This window comes from Mandrillus leucophaeus, unplaced genomic scaffold (assembly GCF_000951045.1).
Source record: "Mandrillus leucophaeus isolate KB7577 unplaced genomic scaffold, Mleu.le_1.0 Scaffold89, whole genome shotgun sequence".
NCBI lineage: Eukaryota > Metazoa > Chordata > Mammalia > Primates > Cercopithecidae > Mandrillus > Mandrillus leucophaeus.
The window spans coordinates 2,543,527-2,550,066 of NW_012109696.1; the positions used below are offsets into that span (position 1 = coordinate 2,543,527).

Below are 6,540 nucleotides of genomic sequence, written 5' to 3' on the forward strand. Positions count from 1 at the left end.
GGTTGGAGTTTAAACATTTAGTGCTCTATAGTTAGTTAGCTTTCATCTACGACTCCCAAGTTGATGTGAATGTTTTGTAGGATTATCCCTTAACAAATATGCAGGAGATAAAACTGGAGCAGTTATTACTATTTCTCTCTTAAAATATGGGACTGAGGATGGAGTGATGTCTGTCGTTTTGTCATGGTCATGTGGTGATGTGTCTGGCCCACTGGTCAAGTATCTGTCCACACAACTATGATGATTTCATGTTTTACACAACTTTCTCTCCTTTTCCACCCAATTTTAGCCTTTTGGGCTTCTGTGTACACATATACTGCCTTCATAGCACTCTCAAATGACTACATCCCATTGTGTTTTGCTACATGTGAAGACCATGGTAGATTTCAAATTCTTGAAGATGAAAGATCTTCAATTCTCTAAAACGGCAATCCTAAAAATTAAAACACCATTTTAGAAGACGGATACATTCTCCAAGTACAACAGAATGTTTTTAGGCAATTATTGATCACATTTCATAAGTAGAATTTTGCTACAATTTTTTGGAAATTGACATTGAGTCTATGCCCAAATTATTATTATTAAGTATAATTAATATAATATAACAACTTATATAACTTAACTTATATTAACTTATATAACTTAATATAATTAATATATTAAAGGTAATTATTAAGTATTGCCTTTTCCACTAACACCTTCATCAAAGTTCTGTTTTATTTACATTCCAAACCATCTTTATGCTGTGTTTGAAGTGCACCTAAAAGTAAAGAAGGAGCTGGTATGGCGGGAGGGGTGGAGATCTATAAGCCAAACTGTCAGATCTTACTCTCCGAATCTACAGCTCATCTGCTCCTCTGCAGAAATCTATAATGCAGACACTCATGCAGAGGTAGCTTCTGTACCAGCAAAGCAATCAACTGATCAATTAGAAGGAACAGAATCTAAACCTTTGACCACTAAAACGGTATGTATTTGAATCATAACAAATGAATTTGGTAAGGTAACCTCAATCTAATTTGTATGTAAATTATCATGTTATTCTAAAATATTAAGCTTTTACTCTATTTAAATCATAAGCAAAGAAAAAAATAAAGAAATTCTTCAAATGTCTTATTAGCAAAGCCAAATATTGATAGCATTCAGACTTCTTTAAAAATAAATAAAACTTGGCATTGGCTGCCTGGAAAATCACTTCAGGACTAATAATATTCCAGGAAATATATCTCAGCTTATGTTAAGCAAGAGACATAAACTGTGTGACTTACTTCAGCTGCCTGGGATTGATTAAAGTGTAACCAGTTGCAAATATAATAAGAACCTATGGGTGTGCTCTAAGCATAAAACTAATGTTGGTTCAAAGCATTTCTTCTGGGTCATCAAGCCAACATCAGCCATGAGGTCTAGAAAGATCACTGGATGGTTACTCTCCGCTACCTTTAAAAGATGTTTTACCCCTTGATGACAATGAAAAGTAAAAGAATCAGTGTGTCTCAGCCTTTTCACACTACTATAGCAAAATACTTTAGATTGAAAAATTTATAACTAATAGAAATTTATTGACCATAGTTCCAGGGGCTGGGAAATCCAAGACCAAGGTACCAGCAGAATCATTGTCTGGTGAAAGTGTACTCTCCTTCAAAGATGGCACCTTCTAGCTACGTCTTCACATGGCAAAAGAGATGAACAGACTCCCACAAACCCTTTTATAAGGGCAGTAATGCCATTCATGGGGCCAGAGTCCTCATGACCTAATCACCTTATAAAGACCCCACAACTTAATACTACTGCATTGCGAATTAAGTATTAACATGAATTTTTGAGAGACACAAACATTTAAATAACAGCAGAGTGGAAAATCTAGCTTAAACAATTATTGGAAGTTAAAATACTTGATCTATTAAGAATGCAACATCTTTCTTCCTAGCAATCTCTAAAATTAATAGTGGCAGATAATGTGGTTATCATTGTGAAATAAATGTCAACAGACATTAAAATAAATTTCCATTCCTCCCAAATTCAAATTGTATCTTTACTTTCCATTTGTGAAAAACTCGCTCTCTCTCTCTCACACACATACACATGCACTATATATATATATTTTTTTCAAAAGATAACTAAATGGACACCACAAATTATAAAATAGATGAACATAACCAAAGCAACAATGATTACAATGACCAAGAATGAACACACTCATACTATGTTGTAATAGTGACAGATTTGGCCCAGTAACTTGCCCTTGCAGCAGTTCTTTTATTGTCTGTGATAATTGACTTACATGTTTTTTGACTTTGAGACCTTGTAGGATTTCAAGTTCCCTTTCCTTTCTCTTCCTTCCTTTCCTTTTCCTTTTCCTCCTTCCTGTCCCTTTCCTTCCCCTTCTTCCTATCCTTTTCCTTCTTCTCTTTTTTCCTTCCTCTCTTCCATCAGTTTCATCTTTCAAACAAAATATGTATTGGATCTCTAACGGGAGGTGGGAAACACGCTGTACTCTGGGGATGCAGTGCAGAGTCCACTGAGACGTGCCTGCAGGAGTGCGCAGCAGCGAGCAACGTGACTCTGAGTAAAATTCTGAGAGCACACAGAAGAGAGGGAGGTTTTTTTTGCCTGTGTACTCTGGAAAGTTTCAAGAGCCTAATACTTCAAAAAATGTGTCCTGAAATTGCAATTTATATTTTACCAATAAAGAGGGAGCAGAAAGCTGAGCAACCAGAAAAGCGAGTGGGAGTGTGTAGAGCCAGTGCGCGGTTTTGCAAACAGAGCTGGTTTCCGGGGTGAGCAGCTCCTGGCATGTCTGGGGGAGTAGGTCCTTTTTGGGATGTAGCTTGAGGTAAGATTTAGAAGGATTTTAAGGGCAACGATAAAAGGATTGACATTTATTTTGAAGAGAGTGGGGCCATGTCACATTTCTGAGAAGGGGACTTTATGAACTGATCTGTGTTTTCAAAAGGCAACTCCCATCATAAGACTGGTAATAAATCAGCAGGGACATGTCTGGAAGCTTTATTGTTTTATTTTGCACATTGAATTCTGTGGTCCAACTAAATCAATTTTCTTCTTTGATGTAAGTTAGAGGTCAAAATTCATTTTTTCAATGTAGATATCAGATTCACCTAGTGCTACTTATGGCGATTCTAAGACTTATCCCACTGATTATCAGTAGTTTCTTCATCACAAACCAGGTAACCATGTGGTAGGTTGGTTGCAGAAAGATCTTAATAAGTCTCCCCATATCCGCTGCTTCAGTTCTATAATTTTTACTTCTCTCCAACTCTGCCTTGGACTCAGCCATGTGACTTATATGAACCAATTGGATGTGAAGAAAATAATTTCAACGTACACTAAATTTCCATGTGCCTTTTCGCATAATTGGGCTTGCTGGAATTTAGCTGTTTGCATTTACCATGATGACATGTGTGGAGGGATTGAGGAATGTGAGAGGCCAGTGGATGAGAGCCCAGTCATCTCAGCCACTGCAACTGAAACCATCATAAACTGGTCACAGCCACTGACCCCAAACATGTCAGACAGCCCAGCCTCCATCAGCAGAGGCACTCACCCAACCTGCAGCTAACCACAGATGAGACCTGCAGTTGACCACAGATCCCAGGTGAGAGTAGTAAAACTGCCCAGCTGACTACTAATGCATGAGCAATAACAAATTTACATTGTTTTAAGGCATCTGAACAGTGTCTAAAACATCATTATCATGACAATAGGTAATTAAGGCAGAAATGCTATGCAGACTTGGGGTGCTGGTGCTGCTATAACAAAAATCTTAAATTCCTGTCATTGCATTGTGGTCAAGGTTGGAGTAAGTGGAGGAAAATCAGGAGTCTGGAGTTACAGTGACCCATGTCTTGTGGTGGTGGAACAAATTGTAAAGCCCTCATGCATGCTAACTTGGGAGACAGCAAATGTACTTAATAAACTTTTGGATTTGAACAATTAAATTTTGAAGCAGAATGTTGAATGTTCAGCTGGCTCTTAGAGCTAAGTGTAATAAGGTATTGCAAGAAAGAGATGAGCTAGAGGAAGAATGGAGCATTTTGCAATCAAAATGTAGAGGGAATATGGAAGAGCCAGAATTTTCAAATTCGGGCGAGAAACTTGTTTCTCATCTCCAATATTTCCATTAGGTTAAAAAGGTCCTCAGGATAAAATTATCATCTATGAGTGGAGACTAAATTAACAATATATTTGTAAGATCTTTTCTGATGACCTCAGTACATCCTCTCAGCTAGACAAAGGGATTTTACATATCAGTACAGTAATCAAAATTGAAAATGTAACATTGACTCAATACTATTTTTAATCCATATTTCATATTCAAATTTTATTAATTTTCCCAATAATGTTTTCTGTAGCTACCTTTCTTTGTTACATGCCAGGATCCAATTCAGAATTTGACATTAAATTTAATTGCCGTGTCCAGTTTGTCTCCTTTAATCCAGGAAATTTACTCAGCTTTCATCTTTTATGATTTTGACTTTAAGAATTCAGCCCAATTACTTTGTAGAATGTTCCTCAGTTTGGGTTTGTTGCATGTTTCCTCCTGATTGAATTCAGGTTATGAGGTCATGCTTTTCTTTTCTTTTGGCAGAAATATTAAAGAAGTGATGTTTCCTTCCCAGGGCGTCATAACTGTAGGCAGATGATGTCCATTTGTCCTATTATTGAGGATATTAACTTGGATCACTTGGTTAAGGCTGTGTTAAGTTAACCCATACCAAAATTTTTATTCCTGTTGTAAAACAGCAAATAACATTGAGTCTATGTAAATATTATTATTTAGCAAACTTACATTCATTAGTTTTTGTGTCCACTGAAGAATGCTGCCTGGATCAATTGTTGTAGTACCATGGTGAAACTGTATTTTCCTCAACATGCATAATGCCATTCAGAGTTGTTGGCTATACATTACACATCAATTCTAGTTTAAGCAGGAAAGGGACTTATTTAGGCATACTAGAGACCCTCAGACTGTGTCACAGAAGGCCAGAGAACCATCCTTTGGCAGAACACCCACGTGGCCCAGCAGGACTGCCCCAGCAGAGGAACACGGAGCTGTGGGCACAACCCCTGTAGACAGCACTGACAGTGCTGGGCCTGGGTGCTATGGCTGGCCTGGCAGAGGAGGTTTCCTCCCTTACCCTCACCACAAAGGATGCTGCAAAGCACCTGCTTTTGAGATTCTCTGGTCTCTGAACAGAAGCCTCACTCATGCCTATTCAAATATGCTTACTGTTAGAGCCAAGGTCACATGCTGGCACCTTAGCTGCAAGGGAGGATGCAAAGTGAGAGCTGACTTCTTCCTTATGAGGGCAGAGCACCAGCTCACAACCTGAGGAATTCACAACCACTGGAGAGAAATGTTAGGAAGATTTAAAAACTTGATAATTTTTAGCAGTAAAGCTTTTCTCTTTCTTCCTTCTTCTTTCTTCTTTTTATTTCTTTCCTTATTTTTTCTAATATTACCTTTTATGATATTAAAACAGCTATTTTATTCTCTTTTACTTTCTTTAAGTGTATTCATACTTAAATAAATGGGACCTATTCTAAATTTTTTCAACAGTGTCAAAAATTATTTAGGTCCTGTCTTCTCCTTCCACAATAGGACAAGGGGCATGGTATTTGTTAGCTGTTAACTAGAGGACCACTCAACCTGTTGTCTAGAATTTTAGCCACAACTGTTTAATACACAGAAATCAAATTTAGACACAGAATTGGTTATATGAACACATAGATGTTAGTAGGGTCTTTACTGGGCATAGTTTCATAATCCCCAGCATGCCTCCATAGGCACTTTGCTTTTTTTTTTTTTTTTTTTTTTAATGTGTAGTCCTTCCTTTCAATGCAGAAAGCTTGTAAACTATCTTAAATAAGACTAAAAATGTCTTTATTGCACCATAAATTCGAATGGTCATGGATTAGAACATAACTCAATATTGATTTTCCTCCCTCAGTACCCTGAGGATACTTCATTGATTTCTTCATCAATTTGCCAGTGATGTGTCTGCCGTTATTCTTGCAGATATTTCCTTTCAAAACATTTTTTATAACTTTTAGTTTTTTTTCTTTAACTTGCTGTTCTAAATTGTACTAGATTATGTCCCAATGTGGATTTTTTCCTTAACTCACTCTGAACTCAGATTGAGTGTTACACAGAAGATGCGAGCTTTTAAGTTGGAAAATAACCATTAGACTTTAACTTTTAGACTATTCACTTCTGCGTCATTGTTTTTTCATCTTCTAGAGTTGCCACTAAGAGTGTTTGGAGTCTCTCAGTCTATCTTCTGTAACTCTTAGTTTTCCGTATTTTAAAAATAAACTCCCTTCTTGTTGTCTTTCTCAGTGCTATCTTACTATGTGGAAATTGTTTGGGGAGCTCGACTATATCTTGTTCTCCACTCCTATCTCCAGTTTGACTGCCTAATGTTTGTCGTTTTATCACAAAGGTTCAGAGAGATTCATTTCCTTATGGATTCATACATTCACGCATTTACGCATGCTTTCAACAAGAATTCATTCAGTTTT

At 37.1% G+C, this 6,540-nt stretch overlaps 1 long non-coding RNA gene across 1 annotated transcript in view; it reads right to left on the reverse strand.

Annotated features, from left to right (window-relative positions):
- Positions 1-315: 315 nt before the first annotated feature.
- LOC105531477 overlaps positions 316-6,540 on the reverse strand; it is a 24,934-nt gene continuing 18,709 nt past the window's right edge. Inside the window, exons 3-4 of the long non-coding RNA XR_001004808.1 lie at positions 2,282-2,574; positions 316-433 (exon numbers count right to left, since the gene is read on the reverse strand). This is a non-coding gene — a long non-coding RNA (uncharacterized LOC105531477). The remainder of the gene's footprint in view (positions 434-2,281; positions 2,575-6,540) is intronic.